Source organism: Schistocerca serialis, chromosome 3 (assembly GCF_023864345.2).
Source record: "Schistocerca serialis cubense isolate TAMUIC-IGC-003099 chromosome 3, iqSchSeri2.2, whole genome shotgun sequence".
NCBI classification, from domain to species: domain Eukaryota; kingdom Metazoa; phylum Arthropoda; class Insecta; order Orthoptera; family Acrididae; genus Schistocerca; species Schistocerca serialis.
In genome coordinates, this window is record NC_064640.1 from 760,536,631 (window position 1) to 760,559,248 (window position 22,618).

The window sequence follows — 22,618 nt, forward strand, 5'->3', positions numbered from 1 at the left end:
GGACCCCTAACAATTGTTGCAGTCTACCGACCCCCACATGACCAGATAGATGAGGGAGACATAGCTGCTCTAGGGCAAATTGAAGGCAAACTCATAATAGGGGGAGACTTCAATGCCAAACATTCTGATTGGAATTCTAGAGTAACCTCCAGAACAGGCGCCAAACTGCAACAACTAGCGCGCGCCCACCACTTCGAAACATGGGGTCCAGTGGAGCCCACACATTTTCCAAAAAATGGAGGCAGGCCCGACGTGATAGATATAGCTCTCACTAGGAGGATCGCAGGGTTTGTGACCGCAAGGACAATCAACAGAATGTCCTCCGACCACAACCCAGTGATTCTGGAGGTCGATGTGGGAGAATGGGTAGCACTCCCACGGTACCAGACGTCGTACAAACGTACAGACTGGGAGCGATACCAAGAAACTGTCGCCTCTGATATCGCTCGCGCTCCGCCACCTACTGCCGAAACAGTAGAACAAGCGCTACAAGACTTAACAGGCACCATCTTGCAGGCAGCGGAAGAAGCCACCCCTCCACAAAGGGATGGCCCACCGCCACAAATACAGCTCCCGGAACACTTGCTAGCTCAAATTCGACACAAGAACAGAGTGGCAAAAGAGTGGAAGATCACCAGAAATCAGGCCACAAGGAGGCTGCTCAATCGTCTACAGAGAGAGCTGAAGGTAGCGCTCAATGAGCACAGAAACCAGCAATGGCAAAACCGCCTCACAGCTCTCAAAGTAGACGATCATACACTATGGAAAGCGACAAAACAGTTTACAAAACGACGCGCTAGGATGCCGCCACTGCATGGCGAGCGGGGATTGGTCTACAGCCATGCTGGAAAGGCCAACGCCCTCGCCGACTCCTTCGAGAAGCAGTTCCAAGCGGCAGAACCCCAGGATGAAGAGCATGAAGAGGTAGTCAGACGTCAACTGGCCGTCTTCCTCAACGCCGAGGAGGACCCAGAGGACGAACCCATACTTTTTGCCCCCGAGGACGTGGCAAGAGTAATCAGGTCCCTCCCTACAAAAAAGGCGCCAGGGCACGACAGTGTCACAAACCAGTTAGTCAAAAAACTCCCACCCACAGCGATCACACACCTCGCGAACGTCCTCAACGAGATTACTCGATCCCGTGTTTTCCAAGCTTGCTGGAAACATGCGGAAGTGGTCGCGATACACAAACCAGGGAAAGACCCTTTATTCCCGCAGCACTACAGGCCGATTAGCCTCTTGCCAACTCTCAGCAAGATCTATGAGCGCCTCCTGCTAAGACCCATACAAGAACATATTACCAGAGAGCAAATTCTGCCGGATTTCCAATTTGGCTTCCGACAGAACCACTCTGCCCCACAACAGGTCATGAGAATGGTTGAAGCAGCCACAGAGGGCTTCAACCACAGAGGCTACTGCGGAATAGTGCTACTAGACGTAGCCAAAGCCTTTGATTCAGTATGGCATAGAGGGCTACTCTACAAGTTGTACACACAAGGGTTTCCCGGGAGCATAGTTCAGCTGATCAAGAGCTATCTCACGAATAGGACTTTCTCCGTCAAAGTAGAAACTGCTACCTCCACCAAAAGGCGTATTCGTGCTGGGGTGCCACAGAGATCGGTCCTGGGGCCCGTATTGTACAGTTTGTACACTGCGGACACTCCAACGGCCCCCCTGGTGCACACCGCACAGTACGCTGACGATACAGCCTTCTACACGAGAAACGCGAACAAGGACCTGGTCATCCGTAGGCTGCAAAAGGTTTTAGATGACACAGAAACTTGGGCCCGTCGCTGGCGCGTCACCATCAACTCTGAGAAGACGCAGGCAATGCTGATTACCCGCAGGCTCGGAAGGCGCGACCCTCCTCAACGTCCCCCCCTCCACCTTCACCTAAATGGAACCCAACTCCCCTGGCGTAGAACCGCCAAGTACCTTGGCGTAACCTTGGACTCTCGTCTTACGTGGAAACCCCACATAGACGAGGTCCACAGGAAGGTCTGCGCCAGAATGTCCATCCTATACCCTATCCTGAACACAAACAGCTCCCTTCCCTGCCCAGTAGCAATAAATGTTTACCAGGCCCTGATCCGGCCAGTAATGGAGTATGCGTGCCCCATCTGGGGATACGCGGCAAAGCAGCACCTGGACAAACTCCAGAGGCTGCAGAACCGCGCCCTCAGAAGGGCACTGCACCTACCTCTTGGATTCCCCACAGACGACTTGCACGCCGCAGTCGAAATCCCACTCCTGAGAGAGCGTTTCCTGGACCTGGCAAGGGCCTTCTATGAGGGTTCTTCCAGATCCGGAAACGCGCTCATCCACTCCCTAGGTCGGTACGACATGTCCCGCGATAAGCATAAGCGCCCTATGACGATCTTCGACGATTAAGTCGAAGAGAAAATCCCAATACCCAATCCATCATCCTGTTCCTTCCCATATAACACCAAACTTCTCGCCTACCTCAGGCAAGTACCAGACACACTCACAACAATCATCACAAAGCACAGACACCAAAAAACTATAGAAAGATCACACACACACGTTCACAGGGGAGTAACAGCCGAAAGGCTACAGACTCCCCCTCACACTTCCCCAAAGAGGGGAAAGCAACAGATGAGAGCAGCAGCTCGAGCAAATACGCAAATGCGGATTGGGACAAATATAAAGAAGTACTCACGGAACAACTATCAATACCACTGACGATAACAGACGACGACGACCTCCAACACGCCACAGATAGAATAGAGACTGCCATACATCAAGCAATACATGAAGCCATACCCACCATAGTAGTCGAAAATTGGAAACAAGCCATACCCCAGGAAGCCCTCAACCTAATTCGACACAAAAAACAACTTTATAGACAAATCAGACGCGACGACAACCCAGACCTAAAAAGACAATGGAATAGATTGAATGCCAGAATTAAAAGAATCATATCTGAACACCGACAAAGACAATGGGACGACACATGCAGAAGACTTAACTACAGGGAAGGGGGGAAATTCTGGCAACGGTTTAAAACGCCCACGGGACAACGACAGACAACAAACACTACATTAATAGTGGATAACGAACCGACAACAAACAAAGCAGAACAAGCAGATGCATTTCGACAAGTACTGCAGCAAGTTTACTCCTTCCCACAAGACGCAAAATTTGACGACAACTTCAGACAACACGCCGAGCAACAGCTGACTATAATCCTAAACACCCCAACGACAGCAACAGAAGACGAAAACACGCTGACAGCAGAAATCACTAACGCAGAAATAATCAACGCCATATACTCAGGACGTAACACAGCTCCAGGACAAAATGACATAAGACGTATACACCTTCAGAAAGCCCCAGCCCACCTCCTGACACCCATCCTCTACCTCATCTACAACTATTGTCTCACAAATGAAACGCTACCCGCCACTTGGAAGACTAGCAAAACAATAATGATACCAAAACCTGACAAACCAAGGACTGACCCAAGATCTTACAGACCGATATCTCTACTCGACGTCATAGGGAAAACTTACGAAAGGATACTAACTGACCGCATAAAAACGTATGTAGAACGCAACGACATCCTCCCTCTGACACAATCAGGCTTCCGACAAAATCACTCCACTAACGACCCGTTAATCAGACTGACCAACGGAATAACACAAGGCTTCAACAGAGGACACTGCACGCTTGCAGTCTTCTTAGACATAGAGCGTGCCTTCGACAAGCTCTGGCATACAGGACTGCTCTACAAACTGAGCAAATTGGGCCTCCCGACCAAGGTTATACGACTAATACGGACGTACATCACAAACAGGAAGTGCAAGGTACATGTCGGCGGAGCCTACTCCCAAGAATTCACACCCCAAGCAGGAGTGCCACAAGGAGGTATCCTATCCCCGCTGCTGTACGCGCTTTACACGGCTGACGTACCAACGACAAAAACCCCCAAAGAAACGGTAGGACTGTATGCTGACGACACCGCCTACTGGTGCACAGACTTGAGGACGACAACCATACAACAAAAAACACAGACCTACCTACAAAGATTAGAAAACTGGATGACGACATGGAGAATCCGACCAAACCCAACCAAAACCCAAATGGTTTTATTTAGACACAGACACCTGACGAAAAAACGACAACAAAACACAAATGACATACAACTGACGCTGTGGGACACACCACTAAGACTTAACGACACTGCCAGGTACCTAGGAGTGTACCTAGACAAGTACTTAAACTGGAAGACACACCTCACTTACCTGCTAAACAAGACGAGGAGAAGACAACGCCTAATCAGACAAGTACAAGGACGTTTACATGGATGTGACGACCACACGGCGATACACACCTACAAGACGTACATCACACCAGTGATAGAATATGCAGCAGCCCCCCTAGGAGGCTTGCACAAACCGGTAGCCGAACAACTTTACTCGACCGAAAGACGACTTTTACGCAGCATCTGTAGACTGCCAAGGCTCACGCCCAGTGACGACGTATATGACATCACAGGCGTGGAGCCGCTACAAAACAGACTGACCAAACTCAGAGCGAACTACGGTAGACACATATTAACGAAACGCCCAGACATGGAAGACATTTTGACAACAAGACCGCGAGTGAACAGACGACCAAAATTTAAGTATACCCAACCAGCGCGTACAGTAGCACAAAACACCAGCCAAGAATACCCAGACCTCGCCCCCACCATGGAACCACTAACACAAGGCATCCAACTTCCCCCACACCTCACCCAAAGACACAGAAACTGACCCCAGAATATACACACAAACGCGCCTGCGCGCACACGCACACACACAAAACATACACAAGAACTGTAGACCTAAGCTACATCTAAAAAGTAGCATAGAAATAACAAATTAAACATTAAAAGTAGCATACACACCAAAATTACGGTATTACTATCGTATGCTACAACCTCCATACACACTAAAGTACTCCAAGAAAAAAAAAGAGAATAATCATAACGGTAAATACGGTATAATTTATAAACAAACACTATATCACAACATGACTTAAAATCTTTAATACTTAAAACTCAACCTCTAACCTCAATTTATGTAATATTTTTGTACCTATCTAATATCCTTGTACCTACTTTATATTTTGTTTTATTTTGTATTATTGTATTATTTTATATTTCTGCATCTTTATATATATATATATATATATATATATATATATATATATATATATATATATATATATATATAATTATATATATAATTATATATATATATATCTTTGTATACTCAATATGATCAAATGCACTTTTGCAAGAAATATTGAACTAATAAATAAATGAATGTACGAGTTATGTACAGCAAATGGCTGAAAAGGGCAATGCAAGCCCTCAAACAGCCCGCCCATCCCCATCAGGGGTGGGAATGAAAAGTGGAAAAAAAAAACAAAAAAAAAACACTCGAGGAGTAGTCTCAGGTCGCACCTGATGAAGGCCACGAGCTACATGACCGAAATATCGTGCAAGTACGATATCCGGCAGAACACCCGACAACCCAAGATGCCATTAGATCTCCGGGAAAGCCTGAAGAGTTACAACACGAATGGTATTCGGTCGTTTCATCATCAAAAAAAATCCACCTCCAGCTCCTCGTATTTGACCTCTGAAAGTTATTGGGACACGATAAAAATTACATTCATGATAAGGAGATGAAGAAGGTGATTCATCTTTTAAATAATTAACATGACTACGTACTATAAGTGTCGTGATTATTTGCCGGTAGACAGAGAGATCTATGTCCGATCTATGAGAGTTCACATACGTGATAGGTACGAATGTGATTATATTGTTACCGAAAATCAGTCTGTTTATTTGTTACCAGCGATATAAAATAGACATTTAACAGAATTCCAAAAACTTCGTATTCAGTAAAGTGCTGTCTGGGATTACAAGAAAAAGTGTTTCCTGTTTTTTTGTATCAATGACACATAAAATGAGATACTTTACAGAATACACTTGACAATCCATTTTCTTTTCTTTAACCACACGGTGGAGTTTAAATGACATTTTAAAACGAAGAAAATAACACTGCATTGACCCCCTTGAATGCTTGAATTTACAGCTCAGCCAACCTATACTTCAAGCATTCATTCACATCATTGATGTAATAATCTTCATTCCGGATATGCGTATCAGTTTTGCAAAAATCCATAAATCATGTAGTGACAACACATTTGACAAATAGTTTTCGTTAGAATTTTGCAATAATAATTAATAATAATAATAACACAACTTGGAGTTAATTTTGAGAACCGCTGTTATGCTATGCATGTTTGTGTTTTCATAGGTTTAAATCACTTTAGTGCCAGACGACAATTAAGAAATTGTCTTTTATTGTTCATGCAAAAAATTATGTTTAAAGGTTTCTCCTTCACATTTGGGCGCATCCCACAGAAAAAAGGAGGAGCAGGTGGTGTAAATTCCCATCTGTTATTCGTTTTACATTGGACTCTTTCACACAATTTAGTGGCAAGTGAAAGATTACGTATTAACGGTTCGTTCTAAGAGTTATATCGATTTACATTTTATGTCCATACACATATGAAAACTGTACATTTTTCAATAATTATTTCTGTGAGAGTTGACAAAGTTGGTTTTACATATCACACCTGGCTTGTTCAAAAGTAGGTTAACCAGCTGAAGGTAGCTATGTTTCTTACTTTGTTAAAAACTTATTTCCTTTTAGAAGCTAAGTTATTATGGTTTTCTGTACAAAGCAAAATTATGTCGACACAAGTCGATCGACGTATGTGGAAGTGCGGCGTGACGGCGAGAATGAGAGGCGAAGGTTCGACGACGACGGACGGTGCCAGGTTGATGACCCCAATGTCTTTTGATGAGCCGACGCAGACTGTAGCGTTGTAGTCCCAGGAAAGAGCCGATGATCTTACACCAGGTCGGACTAACAGCTCGTCTCTAGGCAGGTCGTCACAGGGTTATATGAAACCGTTGAAGGCGCAGTATCAATATTACATAAGGATTTGACACACGCCACGTTGCCCTGGAATGGAAGCTGGTTAATACATTCATTTCATCAGATCGCCTCGCTGACGACGGCTGCTAGATCAAGCTCTGAACACGTTGTCTCCGGACTGGAGACCGATCGATGCATGTCCCTGAAAATTATTAGTATTGCCCAGATAACTGGACAAGCAAACTTCTATCAGGAATTCTCTGGAGGGAGAGCAGCAGAGTGACACGACTGTCCAGCACGATAGTCAAAAAATAAGTCCCTGAGAACTTCTTTTCCACAGCTCTAAGTTAGTTTCTGCTTCACTTTGTGAGAAGCAGGCCACTGGTGGCCTTTCAACAACCAAAGCACAAATCCTAGCATATGCTCTGAGCTTCCCACTCTGTTAATTTCCCTGCCAATGAACGACCTTCCCTCCAGTTCTTCCGAAGACAGGAAGCATTGGCTGACGTCACTGTCGTCTAACCAATTCCAGATACTCTCAGGAGTTTATTCTCGCAGTTTCTCGGCGTTTCTGACGCTAAGGGAACCTGTCAGGAGCGTTCTACGCTCACGCAGAGTTGGGTGTCCGTTTTCGTGAATTGTTATTGATAAGGCCTACAACTTGTGGCGCCAAACTATGCACTTTCGTTAGCAATACGAGCCTCTCGCAGAAAATCAGTCTCATGATGACTGCTAGGGTTCATTGACCCGTAGTATGAACCCTGAGATCAAGGAAGGTGCTGCCGGCGGCAAGTAAGCACAAAGACCGAAGACCCAAGTTGTTCCTGGTCAGCAGCCACTGCTTTGTAATGTTTCCATAAGGCGAGCTTCAACAGCCGTAAAGTATTTTATAAAATGCAGTTTGACCATCGGCTGTTTATTTGTCCCATTAGTCATCTACCAGTTACGGATATTAACCATCATCCAGGATATGGGGTACAACAGATTAGTTAAAAGCAACCCCTGTTCCTCTGAAGCTGAACAATATCGAAATTATCCAGTGAAATTGTACAAGCACCTGAAATAATTTATCTTAGAATATTGACAGTCATATATCATGTCAAATAGACAGACAGGAAAAACAAGACGAACAATTACTGGAAGGATACTTCAGCAGTAAATTTAACTGGATGATGGTTAACAACCGAAGCCGGTAGGCGACTAATGGGACAAATAAACAGCTTATGGTTAAAATGCATTTTATAAAAAAAATGTCACGGCTTAGCTGAGACGGAAGCCCCAATCCCCTCTGGAACTTTCCGACTTACATCGTGTGTGGCAGGTGAACCCTACGTCCTTGACGCGGCCCCCTAGAGGCATCTTCTGCAAACACAAGAAAGCTTAAAACATAGTCCATCCCCTCCCATAAATGTCACTTCCCCTGGTACGTTACACTCGACTACAGATTGCACGTGACTGGCGAGTTAGCGTGAGGATGTTACCTGCTTGTTCGTTTGAAGGAATGAATCGTATAATCGGAAATATCGAAAAAAAATGAAAGATGGGCAGGTGAATGGGGCCTTGCAAACTGTGGCCTGTCATCTTGTAACCACACGATTATATCGGGTGATCAAAAAGTCACTATAAATTTGAAAACTGAATAAAAACGGAATAATGTAGATATAGAGGTACAAATTGACACACATGCTTGGAATGACATGGCGTTTTATTAGAACCAAAAATATACAAAAGTCCTAAAAAATGTCCGACAGACGGCGCTTCATCTGATCAGAATAGCAACAATTAGCATAAGAAAGTAAGACAAAGCAAAGATGACGTTCTTTGCAGGAAATGCTCAATATGTCCACCACCATCCCTTAACAATAGCTGTAGTCGAGGAATAATGTTGTGAACAGCACTGTAAAGCATGTCCGGAGTTATGGTGAGGCATTGGCGTCGGATGTTGTCTTTCAGCATCCCTAGAGATGTCGGTCGATCACGATACACTTGCGACTTCAGGTTACCCCAAAGCCAATAATCGCACGGACTGAGGGCTGGGGAACTGGGAGGCCAAGCACGACGAAAGCGGCGGCTGAGCACACGATCATCACCAAACGACGCGCGCAAGAGATCTTTCACGCGTCTAGCAATATGGGGTGGAGCGCCATCCTGCAAAAACATCATACGTTCCAGCAGGTATTTATTAGCCAGGCTGGGGATGATGTAATTCTGTAACATATCGGCGTACCTCTCACCCGTCACGGTAGCAGTTACAAAACCAGAATCACGCATTTCCCCGAAGAAAAAAGGCCCGATAACGGTAGATGTGGTAAATCCAACCCATACCGTGACTTTCTCGTCGTGCAATGGAGTTTCCACAACAGCTCTGGGATTTTCGGTAGCCCAAATTCTGCAGTTGCGGGCGTTGACAGACCAGGTTACTCAACCAATCGTCATCTTCCGCCATCTATTGAAACGCCCACACCGCAAATGCCCTCCGCTTCACTAAATCGCCAGGTACCAGTTCGTGATGCCGATGGATTTTGTACGGATAGCATCGGAGGGTACGTCTAAGTGCCAACCAAACAGTAGTGTATGGAATGCCGGTGCGAGGTGCGACTGCACTTCCCCGTGCATAGACAAACCCGCTACAGTCTCCATTTCTTCCTGAACTGTCTCAGCACCATTACGCCTTCTGCTCGGTCGGCCACCACGGGGTCTATCGCCTCAACAACCCGTGGCTTCGAACTTCGAAATTTCGAAAGCATTCTCGTCACAGCTGCATTTGTCAACGGACCTTTACCCGTTCGAGTTCCCTTCCTATGACGATAGGATCGTAACGCTGAACTATCACACTCCCCATTCTGATAATACAGCTTCACTGAAAGCGCCTTTTCGGGTAACGTCAACATGCTGCGACTGCTGGCGCATCTGATTCACTCTCTCATTACAGTTCCTTTTATACACGATTGTCGTGCGCAGTCACTAACGTTTTGCTGTCCAGCGCCATCTGTCAGACAGTTTGTGAAATTTTTTGTTGTTGTTGTTGTTCTATAAAACCCCAAGTCATTCCAAGCATGTGTGTCAATTTTTACCTCTCTATCTACATTATTCCAAAGTTTATTAAATTTTCGAATTTATACTGACTTTTTGATCAGCCGGTACTTTACTTCCTGCACAGCTGAGGTGAGTACACATTCACTGTGCATCTTCAAAGGTTTGTAAATGTTTATCCGTGTGCATCGCTTTACAACATCATTCGTAGGACTGTCCCGAATTCTCCACTTTAGTAAACATGAGCTTTGCTTAGAAGCACTAAGTTCACACAATTGTCCATCTAAAATTACTCTAATGTAGGAACACATACTGACGGATAAATTGCAACACAAAAAAATAATTAGAGTTATTAAATTTTGAGAATATCTTTGTCTAGGTAACATAATCAAGTGATAAACACTGCAAGATCATAAGTTAATGTACAGTTGAGATAAGCTATTCCAAATGTGAAATGCTGGTGCATTAATAATCGGTGTAACCTCCTAAATGGTAACTGCAAGCTTGCAAACGTGCGTGTATTGATCTGTACAGGTGCCAGATGTCAGTTTGTAGGATGGAGTTCCGTGCCTATTGCATTTGGTCGGTCACTACAGGGACGGTTGTGGATGCTGGTTGTGGGTGACGTTGGAGTTGTCATGTTCTCAGTTGGAGGCAAATGTGGTGATCAAGAAGGCCAAGGCAACATGTTGACACTCGGTAGAACATGTTGGGTTACAACGGCGATATATGGGAAAGCGTTATCCAGTTGGAAAACGCTTCCTGGAACGCTGTTCATAAATGGAAGTACCACAGGTCGAATCACCAGACTAACAGACCAATTTGCAGTCAGTGTGCGTGGGATTTCCACAAGAGTGCTCTTACTGCCATACTAAATCGCATCCCAGACCATAACTCCAGGTATAAATCCAGCGTGTCTAGCACACAGCCAAGGTTTGTTGCAGACCCTCAACTGGCCTCCTCCTAACCAGCACATGGCCATCACTGGCGCCGAGGCAAAACCAGCTTTCATAAGACAACACAACAGACCTCCACTCTGCCCTCCAATGAAGTCTCGCTTGATACCACAGAAGCAGAAAATACCAGTGGTTTGCCGTCAGTGGAATGCACGCTACAGGGTGTATGGCTCGGAGCTGTCCTTAAACTAACCAATTTGTAAGAGTTCGTTGTGTCGCTGTGCTGATAACTGCTGTTCAGATTGGTGCTGCAGATGCAATATGTTGCGCCAGAGCCATAAACCGATCACGATGGTTTTCCTTCTCGGTAGTGCCACGTAGCTGCCTGAAGGCCGGTCTTCTTTCGACCGTACATTGTCGTGACCACCGCTGCCAGCAATCATGTACAGTTGCTTGAAAGTCTTTTCGGGTTTGCTGCCGGATCCTAAAATCAACTTGACTCGATATTTCGGCGATCCAACTGTTCGCCATCTGCAGGAAATGCTGCTTCTGCTGATGAGTCCCGCTGAGAACTGACGCAAGATTGCAATTCGACGTCCTATATAGGCCACCGTTCAGTACACGGCGCATGCGCCGCCCATCACGGTTTCTGACTTCCAAAACAGGGAAGTGGCGCCGCCCTTAGTGAAACACTGCTGGCAACGATATATCGCAATCAAGGCCGCATCGAAGAACGTTCAGTTTTGATGCGAGATAATACAGGATTCCACGTTTTGCTAAGAGGAAACCCATTGTCCCTGTTGATTAAATTATCAGCCAACCTAATTTCGATCGCCTCTTTATACACACTATTCCAAAAACCGGAAATGTTGGCAATTACAACAGTTTCCTCAAATTTCATTTTATGTCTCTCATTCAGGCAGTGTTCTGCTATGGCTGATTTTTCCGGCTGTTGTAGGCTCGTGTGACGGCGATATTCCACACACCTGTCATTCACTGAGCGAATAGAACGGCCAACGTAAGCTTTCCCACATTGACACGGGATTTTGTACACCCCGGGTTTCTTAAGTCCCAAATCATCCTTCACAGAGCCGAGCAGAGCCCTAATCTTAGAGGGTGGACGGAACACACTCTTAATGTTAAAACTCCTTAAAATTCGTCCAATCTTAAACGATAAGCCTCCAGCATAGGGAAGAAAGGCCACAGATCTATGTTCCTCTTCGGACACCTCTTCATCCAGTTTTTCACTGATCAAACTAAGGGACTCTTCCAGAGGAACTCGTGTAAAAAGGGATACAACATCGAAACTCACTAACAGATCTGAAGGACTCAACTTCAAAGATCCCAATCGTCGGGTGAAGCTTTGTCGTAATGTGCTGACCTCCACGTATTTTTTATTTAACGGTAACATTTTTGAACAGAATGACGGAGTGGCTATGGGTAGTCCTTTGTCACCCATAGTCGCCAATTTATTTATGGAGGACTTCGAGGCTATGACACTGAGGACTTCAGCTTTGCAACCAACGTGCTTCTGGAGATACGTGGACGATACCTTCTTCGTATGGCCGCATGAACGTGATGCTCTTAACAGGTTTTTGGACCACTTCAACTGTCTTCATCCCCGTATCAAATTTACTATGGAGGTTGAAAATGATGGGATGCTTCCATTTTTAGACGTTATGGTTTATAAAAAACCAGATGGAACTTTGGGACACAGCGTTCACCGAAAGCCGACACACACAGATTTGTATCTGCACCCTAAGAGTTGTCATCCACCACACCAACGTAGTGGCGTCCTTAGGACTTTGGTACGGACAGCATATGCCGTTTCCGACGCAGACAGCTTAACCCAAGAACTTGAGCATTTGATGACTGTTTTTAAGGAAAATGGATACACCGAGAAACAGATTCGTCGGGCTATGGAATTTGGACCGTCTCCGGAGGTGTCCGAAGAGGAACATAGATCTGTGGCCTTTCTTCCCTATGCTGGAGGCTTATCGTTTAAGATTGGACGAATTTTAAGGAGTTTTAACATTAAGAGTGTGTTCCGTCCACCCTCTAAGATTAGGGCTCTGCTCGGCTCTGTGAAGGATGATTTGGGACTTAAGAAACCCGGGGTGTACAAAATCCCGTGTCAATGTGGGAAAGCTTACGTTGGCCGTTCTATTCGCACAGTGAATGACAGGTGTGTGGAACATCGCCGTCACACGAGGCTACAACAGCCGGAAAAATCAGCCGTAGCAGAACACTGCCTGAATGAGAGACATAAAATGAAATTTGAGGAAACTGTTGTAATTGCCAACATTTCCGGTTTTTGGAATAGTGTGTATAAAGAGGCGATCGAAATTAGGTTGGCTGACAATTTAATCAACAGGGACAATGGGTTTCCTCTTAGCAAAACGTGGAATCCTGTATTATCTCGCATCAAAACTGAACGTTCTTCGATGCGGCCTTGATTGCGATATATCGTTGCCAGCAGTGTTTCACTAAGGGCGGCGCCACTTCCCTGTTTTGGAAGTCAGAAACCGTGATGGGCGGCGCATGCGCCGTGTACTGAACGGTGGCCTATATAGGACGTCGAATTGCAATCTTGCGTCAGTTCTCAGCGGGACTCATCAGCAGAAGCAGCATTTCCTGCAGATGGCGAACAGTTGGATCGCCGAAATATCGAGTCAAGTTGATTTTAGGATCCGGCAGCAAACCCGAAAAGACTTTCAAGACTTATTACGCCGGGAAAGCCTACGTAGTCACGTCATGTACAGTTGCTACATTACTGCCAAGTCTCTCTGCAGTATTGCAGAAGGAACATCCAGCTTGTATAGCCCTATTACATGACCTCGTTCAAACTCAATGAGGTGTTGACAATCGCATCTTTGTCGCCTTAAAGGCATTCTTGACTAACATCAGCTCACCACGTCCAGCCATAAAGGTAACTAACGCTCGTGACCGTTATAGCCTGTAGTGAAAGCAAACCTGATTTGCATCATAGTGGTGATACTAGCTCCAGTCTTACGCGACTGCGGCAAAATTTGAATAGATATCATCTTTCAGATGTAGAAACACGCCTGCCAACTTTAGTTTATATTGCACAACTCCATTGCTCTGTGATTCCTTTCTGTCAGTATATATAGTCTTTCTCTCTCTCTCTCTCTTTGTGTGTGCGTGTGTGTGCGTGTGTGTGTGTGTGTGTGTGTGTGTGTGTGTGTGTGTGTGTGTGTGCATAAACTCTGCCCCTCTCTTTTTTGACAAGTGAGAGAGCAGGATTCCATGCAGAAATTAAACAAAAACCACCATCTCTATTTGTTAGGTTACCTCCTAATTTACTTTTAAGAGCTTCCTTAATAACACTCTCTCAGTAGATGGAAGTGCATGTCAGAATCTCCGTGTTGTTATAGTTCATAGCATGACGGAAGCCAGAACAGTGTTCTGCAAAGGCGGATTTGCTCGGCTGTTGTAGGCGTGTGAGCCGCTTACGCTCAGTACACCGGTCCATCACAGTCCTAACAGTCTGACCAATATGTGACATGCCACAAGTGCAAGAAATACGGTAGACACCCTTCTTACGCAAATCAAGATCATCTTTCACGGAACCTGAAAGGACCCTGGTCGTAAATGGTAGTCGAAAAACACACTTAGCATCATATTTCCGCAAAGTATGACCAATTCTTTTCGTAATGCTCAGTGCATAAGGTAAACAGGCCGTAGCCTTTTGTGCTACCTCGGTATATTATCGTTCACTCGGTGTACAGATCCTGTTTGGTAAATGATGAAGGACTGTTGTGGCAGAGTAATTCACCCCTTTCTGTGCCAGTCAGATTTAACCCAGAACAGTGAAGATCGTCCTTTCTTCTAGTGTTGTAGCTATACACTTTGCTATTATTTTTTAATTAGAATTTGTTATTAATAACACATTTCATGAGTGAATATATATTATGTGAAGGTACTGTGAATGTCCCTAGTACCTTAAATAAATATCTGCAAGGTGATCTTGGGTGGGCTCCAGCTATTATTCTGATTTCATGCTTTTGTGCAATGTATATTTTTTTGTGTGAATGTCCCTAGTTCCTTAGATAAATGTCTGCAAGGTGATTTTGGATGGACTCCAGCTATTATTCTGATTATATGCTCTTGTGCAATGTATACTTTTTTTGTTAGTAATGAATTACCCGAAAATATACCACATGAAACCATTGAAAGAAGACAGGCATAGTTGGCTAATTAACTGATATGTTTTTCAGCAAAATTTGCCATAATCCTAATAGCATAAGTAGCTGAACTCAAATGTTTCAGCAGGTCTTCAATTTGTTTCTTCCAATTCAATTTCTCATCAATGCACACCCAAACATTCTGAATATTCTGCCTTAGCAACAGATTTAATTAAATCCATATTTATCAATGCTTTTATGCCATTTACCGTACACAGCTGTATAATCTGCGTTTTCTCAAAATTTTGTGAGAGTCCACTTAATAATTTCCTGAAAGACATTCTTTACAATTTCCTCAGCTAATTCTTGATCGTCTGGTGTGATTACTATACTTGTATCATCAGCAAAAAGAACTAGCTTTGCATCTCCATCAATGTAGAGCGGCAAGTCATTAATATACATTAAGAACAATAATGGGCCTAATACTGAACCCAGTGGGACATTATTCTTTATACCTCCGCAGTTAGAGGACTCTGCCGATTTTTACAGACTATCTGTACTGTTAATTTCAACTTTCTGCATTCTTACAGTTAAATATGAATTAAACTATTTGTGCACTGTCCTGGTCATAACCCACTATTAAAGCTTATCTAGAAGAATGTCATAACTCACAAAATCAAAAGCCTTTGAGCGATCACAAAAAATCCCAGTGGGTAATGTTCGGTTAATATTTGATCAGAACATTTTCTGTTGGAAAGCCTATCTCAAAACCAAACTGATATTTTGTCAGTACCTCAGTTTAACTAATAATTGAAGCCACTCTCAACTGCATTAGTTTTCAACATTTTTGGATAAAACTGTCAGGAGTGAGATTGCGTGGTGGTTGTTAGCATCAGACCTATCCACTTTTTTATGCAGTGGTTTGACAACAGCAGTCTATCTGGTAAAATGTCCCATTTCAGTGAGCTACTACATATGTGGCTGAGAATCCTACTTATCTCTTGGAAACAGCTTTTAGTGCTCTGTTGGTAATGCTGTCAATTCCATTCGATCTTTTACTTTTGAGTGACTTTATTATTTTCCTAATTTCAGTAGGAGAGGTGGGTTGAATTTAAATTTTATCCAACTGCATAGGTATTGCCTCTTCTATATACACCCTTACACTTACTAATGAACAGCTGGATTCTATTTGCTCTAAAACAATTAAAAATGATTGTTAAACATATTTTCTACTTCTAACTTTGTGCTAAAAAACTTTTCATTGAGTTTGATAGACATACCGTCTTCTTGTGCTCTCGGTTGCCCTTTCTCTCTTTTAACAATATTTGAAATTGTTTTAATTTTATTATCAGAGGTGCTTATCTCGGACAAAATGCACTTCTGGAATTTTTAATAACTTTTCTAAGTACAATGCCGTTGTTTTTTTAATGTTTGGCTGATTCTGGCTCATTACCTCTTCTACCTATAACATAACTTTATCTTTTCTGTTTACAAGGTATTTTTATCTCTTGAGTAAGCCACTGCTTTTTAGATGGTTTCTTACAATTATGTTTCACTGTTTAGTTAGGGAAACTGTTTTCGAGCATACTTAGATTTTAAATTAGCATCAGATTCTCTGTAAACCTCATCCCAGTCTAACTGTTGCAAGCTTTCTCTAAATTTGCAAGTGTTAAATCTTTAAATGAATGCACTATTTTGGAGAACTGTTTTCCGTTATTTGGTTGGCTGGTTGATTTGTTCGGAGGGGACCAAACAAGAGGTCATCGGTCCCATTGATTAGTGAAGGATGGGGAAGGAAGTTAGCCGTGCCCTTCCAAAGGAACCATCCTGGCATTTGCCGAAGCGATTTTGGGAAATCATGGAAAACCTAACTCAGGATGGCTGGGCGTGGGTTTGAACCGTTGTCCTCCCGAATGCGAGTCCACGGTGCTAACACAGCGCCACCTCGATCGGTTTTGCAGTACTGAAAGGAGCTGTCATATATATATTAACTAGCTGTACATCATGATTAGAAAAACCATTCTTAACATAAAAAGTGTTTATTTCATTAAATTTATCTTGGTCCATAAGAACAGTATCCGTTAGTGTGCTGCTTTTCTGTACTACCCGAATGGTAAAATCAATAACTGATGTCAAATTGAAAGAACCAATTAATACTTCAAGGTCATTCTTTCAATCTGACCGTTTTAGAAAAATCTACACTGAAATCCCGACTAACAATAATTCGCGTCCATCTGTCTGACATGTACCACAACAAAGAATCGAAATTTTTCAGATATAGCTGAAAATTTCCAGTGGGAACCTATATACAACTACAGTTGTAAAAGAACCATTATTCAGCTTAAGCTCACAAGCACACGTTTCTCTATGTTGCCCTACACAAAATTTTTTAGTTTCTATATTTTTCACACTATGATACACCTTAATATACAGGACGAAAAAAAATTCTTGCTCTCGGACTTCGCAGTGCGAGTCCTCCCACATTAAAAATGTCTGTCACAAAATTTCGTCCTGTACATATTTCTGGCAATAAATTCACGTTAAAGATTGGCAATCTGGCAACACTGTAATCACATGAACGGTAACCATCTCTGTCAGCATGTAGGAATAGTGCTGTGCAGGCAGTGCAGTGGATAGAGTTTTGGGTTGACATGTCGGAGGCTGAGGGTTCGATTCTGGTTGGAGACGTATTTGTTTTTATTTACCAATTTCTTTCTTCCATATAACACTGTAGTATACACCGTATGTTAAGCCACACGTATCTGACATTTACATAGTGCAGTGTTTTGTGACAGTGAACACAACAAAAAAGTGGTCAGGCAAGTCAGAGATAAAGTGTAGAAACAAATTACCTGTCATTTGACAGAATAACTATAAAAGCAGTATCAACTTCGAGGGGACAAAGATGATTGCACAGTTAAGTAACTCAATATCTGCTAGCCATTTATACTACATGCAGTACATCCGCTCAGATGTAACACGTTAGGAACCAGTGGCAATAATAATTTCCATATTAATGACAGCGTGATGTTTAGAAAATAATTATTGTCCTCAGAGCAGATGCACGACTAAACATTACGTGACCCGCTGAACCGTACAGCTCTGGACTTTTCGCAACATGGCTGCATCTACAGATAAAAGAGCAGCGTCAACACACGCTATCGATTCTTCCAAATATGTCGACGGGGTAGAATATGCGTGTTCCTTCAAGTGTCTGCACAGGAAAAAATCCAGGGGATTTAGGTTAGCTGAACACGGAGGCCATCTGGAACTCCTTTTCCCTGGAAATGTTCTCTCTAAATACCGTCGCACGTTAATTCCTAAGTGTCGACGTGCACAGTTACGGTGGAACCATAACCACTGCCGAACATCCAGCGGATCATCTTCCAGTGGGTTAGGAAAATAGTTCGAGAGGAATCCGTGATACCTTCGTGCAGTCAACTGATCACGCAACAAGAAGGAACCCAAACACCTGTCTCCCAATATTCCAGACCAGTCTTTGGTGCCAAAGTGAACCTGATATCCACGGTCGTGGGTGATGTGCTAGTTCCGTAACACCAATGGTGGGCATTGTGCGTATTGAAGACATCCTCAAGAGTAAACACTGGTTCATCCGACCATATTACAGTGTTTTGAAGTCGTCGTTGATTTCCTGTTGTTGTTGGAACCATTCACAGAATTGCATCCGCAGACGGCCATGTGCAGGATGTAGGTGTTGGTTCAAATGGCTCTGAGCACTCTGGGACTTAACATCTATGGTCATCAGTCCCCTAGAACTTAGAACTACTTAAACCTAACTAACCTAAGGACAGCACACAACACCCAGTCATCACGAGGCAGAGAAAATCCCTGACCCCGCCGGGAATCGAACCCGGGAACCCGGGCGCGGGAAGCGAGAACGCTACCGCACGACCACGAGCTACGGACGATGTAGGTGTTGTCTTAAAGAATAATGAGAGGGGTGTATGTAGCCCATGCTCGTGCAGCATGTCAACAACCGTGTGTTGCGAGACATGCAGCTGCCTTGCTACGTGACGTGTACTTTGCTGGGGTTCTTGGTGTATGACTTCCAGAAAAGCTTCCCCAGTAGCTTGAGTACGGGAAATCCGTGCACGACCTCTGTCACGCGATTATGGAAGAAGAGAACCTGTCTCCCGAAGCTGAAGCTCCAGACTACGAAACACATTTTGATATGAATTACGTCGACCAGGATGTCTAGCAGCTTATTCACGAGCGGCAACCCTAGCCTGGTTATCAGATGCACCAAGGACCAGAAGCATATCCACATATTCATCGTTTGTGTATTACGTAGGTCTGGCGCGATGTTTTCGAATAATACAGGAAGAAAATACGAAATATGCACGAATGTACATGAGTCAGTGAGGAGCGATTTACTCCGCTAGCAATTCGTTCCTGTCTGGTGAACAGTGCATACAGTATAAACACGTCATTAATCGCAGCGGGCTGTTCCATCTAATGCGCGTCACCTCTCTTACAGCTTTCTACATGATTCATTCCTAGATTGCTAACTGTGAAATGTCCGTTTTCGAATTACACTCTTTCTCTAACGGTAATATTTCCACATTTCCAACGCTAATAATAATAATAATAATAATAATAATACGTGGAGATACTAAAGAGCATTCGCTTATCAGACTCAATGTTGAAAGGCATAATTAGTAGTTCCATGGCGATAATACATACAAATAGTAACCGAGTAAGGGAATTATTTACGAAGCACTGGTGACGTAAGGCCCTAACAAAATGTTATGCACCTGAAAGTGGCAAGAATAAGAGTTGGTGCTAAACGAGTGGACCATTTGGTGAGGTTACACAGAAAACAGGTTTGGGATCTAGTAGATGCAGCGGTGCGAAAAAATTCATGTACACGACGTGCAAAAGTCTTCTTTAAAAGCTGATCAATAAAAACTATTGTGCTTCCATTTCTGTGTTCGTAATACGTAAGTGCACATGTTTCGTAGAAGACCCACTGTAATCGCTGTATGACGATTAAGACGCCAGACACCGTACCACGCAAACTACATTTATTATATAAAAAAATATATGCCTCGAGCCAGAATTGAACTCTCGACCTCCTACATGTTAACCCAAAACGATATTCGTTGCACCACCCGCACAGCCTACCTGCTACCAGAGGTATATATGGTTACAGGATCACCAGATTGCCAATCTTTAACATCTGTTTACTGCCGTAAATATACGCTGGACGAAATTTTGTGACAGACATTTTTGTATTGCTCGTATGTGAGGAATCGCACTGCAAAGTCCGAGTGGGCGGATTTTTCTTCACCCAGTATATGGCAACTCCACTCTCCATAGTGTCTCTACTTACAGGTACTGAAATCTTATATACACCTACATTTATCTTTTCAGTATCTGTGATTATGTGATGCTCAGACAAGCATTCTATTCCTCCCTCAGCTTCTAAATTTTCTAAACATACGAGAAGCTCATCTACTCTGCTTTTTAATTTCCTGCTGTTCTGATGCACTACATTAACATCTTTTTTCGTTGTACCCTTATGAGAATCGTGTGACATGCTAACATTATTTTTCGCTGTACTATTATGAGACTCTTGTGATATTTTAACATTTGTAGTACCTGTCAGTCTGAGCTTCTCATTAAGCTTAATTTTATTCAAAGTTGAAGCACTGAACACCGATCTTAGCCTAAAAAAGAGGTACTCCTATGAGTTTTAGTGCCCCCCCCCCCTTTTAATATTTTGCTATCATCGCGGCCAATTTACCCATCCCTTTCCTACTGAAATGCAGACCACGCCTTATCAAGTCCCACCATCAACAGTATCAACAGGAGCCAAACCCATGCCTCATAAAGTAGCACCCCGAAGCAGCTGATCTAACTCCATATTGACACTCCCGATAGAGCTGTTCAGTTGTAGCCAATCATGCCACAACAAAGCGGGAACTAAACCAGCATTTGTATGGTTCATTGCAGCTGCTATTTTTACGCTCAGTACTGTAGGCCTGATCCCTATAAAAACTGTCTCCAGCTCCACCCAAATCACAACGTGATCCTGCTATGTTAAACCCTTGCACAATGATCCTATATCCTCTATCACTTTGCTGAGATATGCTCTATGCTTGAAAATACTTGTGACCTCGTACGTGCAAGATTCGCCCACGCCTCTTCCATGGCTACTGCCTAACAACGGAACTTTCCTCCTACATTTACTTTTTTTTAATTTTTTTTATTTTTTAACAGTTGGTTTCCTAGTGAAAGTCTTGAGTGCTGACTGCACTTATTATATACTTTTGATATACTGAGCCTCTTCCTCAGTTAACTGAGGTATCAAGGGAAGTCTATTTTTTTCCTATGATGAAACTGTCACATACTGTTCTCTTTCTGTGGCCTCTGGTCCTTACTATCACTTCCGATCTTTCACCATTCTCCCCTCTTAACCTCATCAGTTCCTCCCTAGCACTATCTAGTCTTCCCATCTTTTTCAGCTGTTTCCCCATCCCTTGAACATACTTCGCAATACCATGGAAAAGACCCATCTACTCCCCCAATTCCCATGTCACTACATTCCTCCCAATGTTGCCATTTGTCACAACAGCTACATAGAACCCTAGAACTAACTTTCCTATGACAGCTCAAACTATTCTCGCTCATGGTTGTTTACAATCTTTTTACAAAATTTATCTAGATAATAACAGTAATAATCTATTAACTATAGATCACAAGAGTAACTAGATTTATTTGGAACACTAAAATATGTATATACAGTAACGTAATGCACTTAAAGTAACGTTAAAACTTGTATACTCGAAAAATTAGGCATAATATCCTGTATGGCGTTTCGAAAAGAAATTAAAGATAGATCTTAAACCCTTTAATTCTCGAGTAGATATGGCACTAATAAATACATGTGTAACGAAAACAACCTAAATTCTTCACTTAACACTTCCGCAAACGTCTTAAACCTGTATGAAAACCTACGTCTAAGGTAAGCAGAAACCGGCCCTTAGGTTATGTTTTTCTTATTATTTACTTTTCTTTTTTTTCTCGAGGGAATACGAGCTGACTTCCTTACGATGTAATATTAACATAATTGACAGTTATTACAGAATTAATCTATTTACCTTCATGAGCTCAATATTTAAGTGTGTGCGGTGTACGTCAGGGCTGCCAGCTACCAACATATCTGAAAAAACACGCAGGTGTCACAGCCGCTGACTCCAACACACGGCCGGCCGCGGTGGTCTAGCGGTTCTAGGCGCTCAGTCCGGAACGGCGCGACTGCTACGGTCGCAGGTTCGAATCCTGCCTCGGGCATGGATGTGTGTGATGTCCTTAGGTTAGTTAGTTTTAAGTAGTTCTAAGTTCTAGGGGACTGATGACCAGAGATGTTAAGTCCCATAGTGCTCAGAGCCATTTGAACCATTTCCAACACACGTTCGCCGGCCAGTGTGGCCGAGAGGTTCTAGGGGCTTCAGTCCTGAACCGCGCGACCGCTATGGTCGCAGCTTCGAATCCTGCCTCGGGCATGGATGTGTGTGACGTCCTTAGATTAGTTAGGTTTAAGTAGTTATAAGTTCTA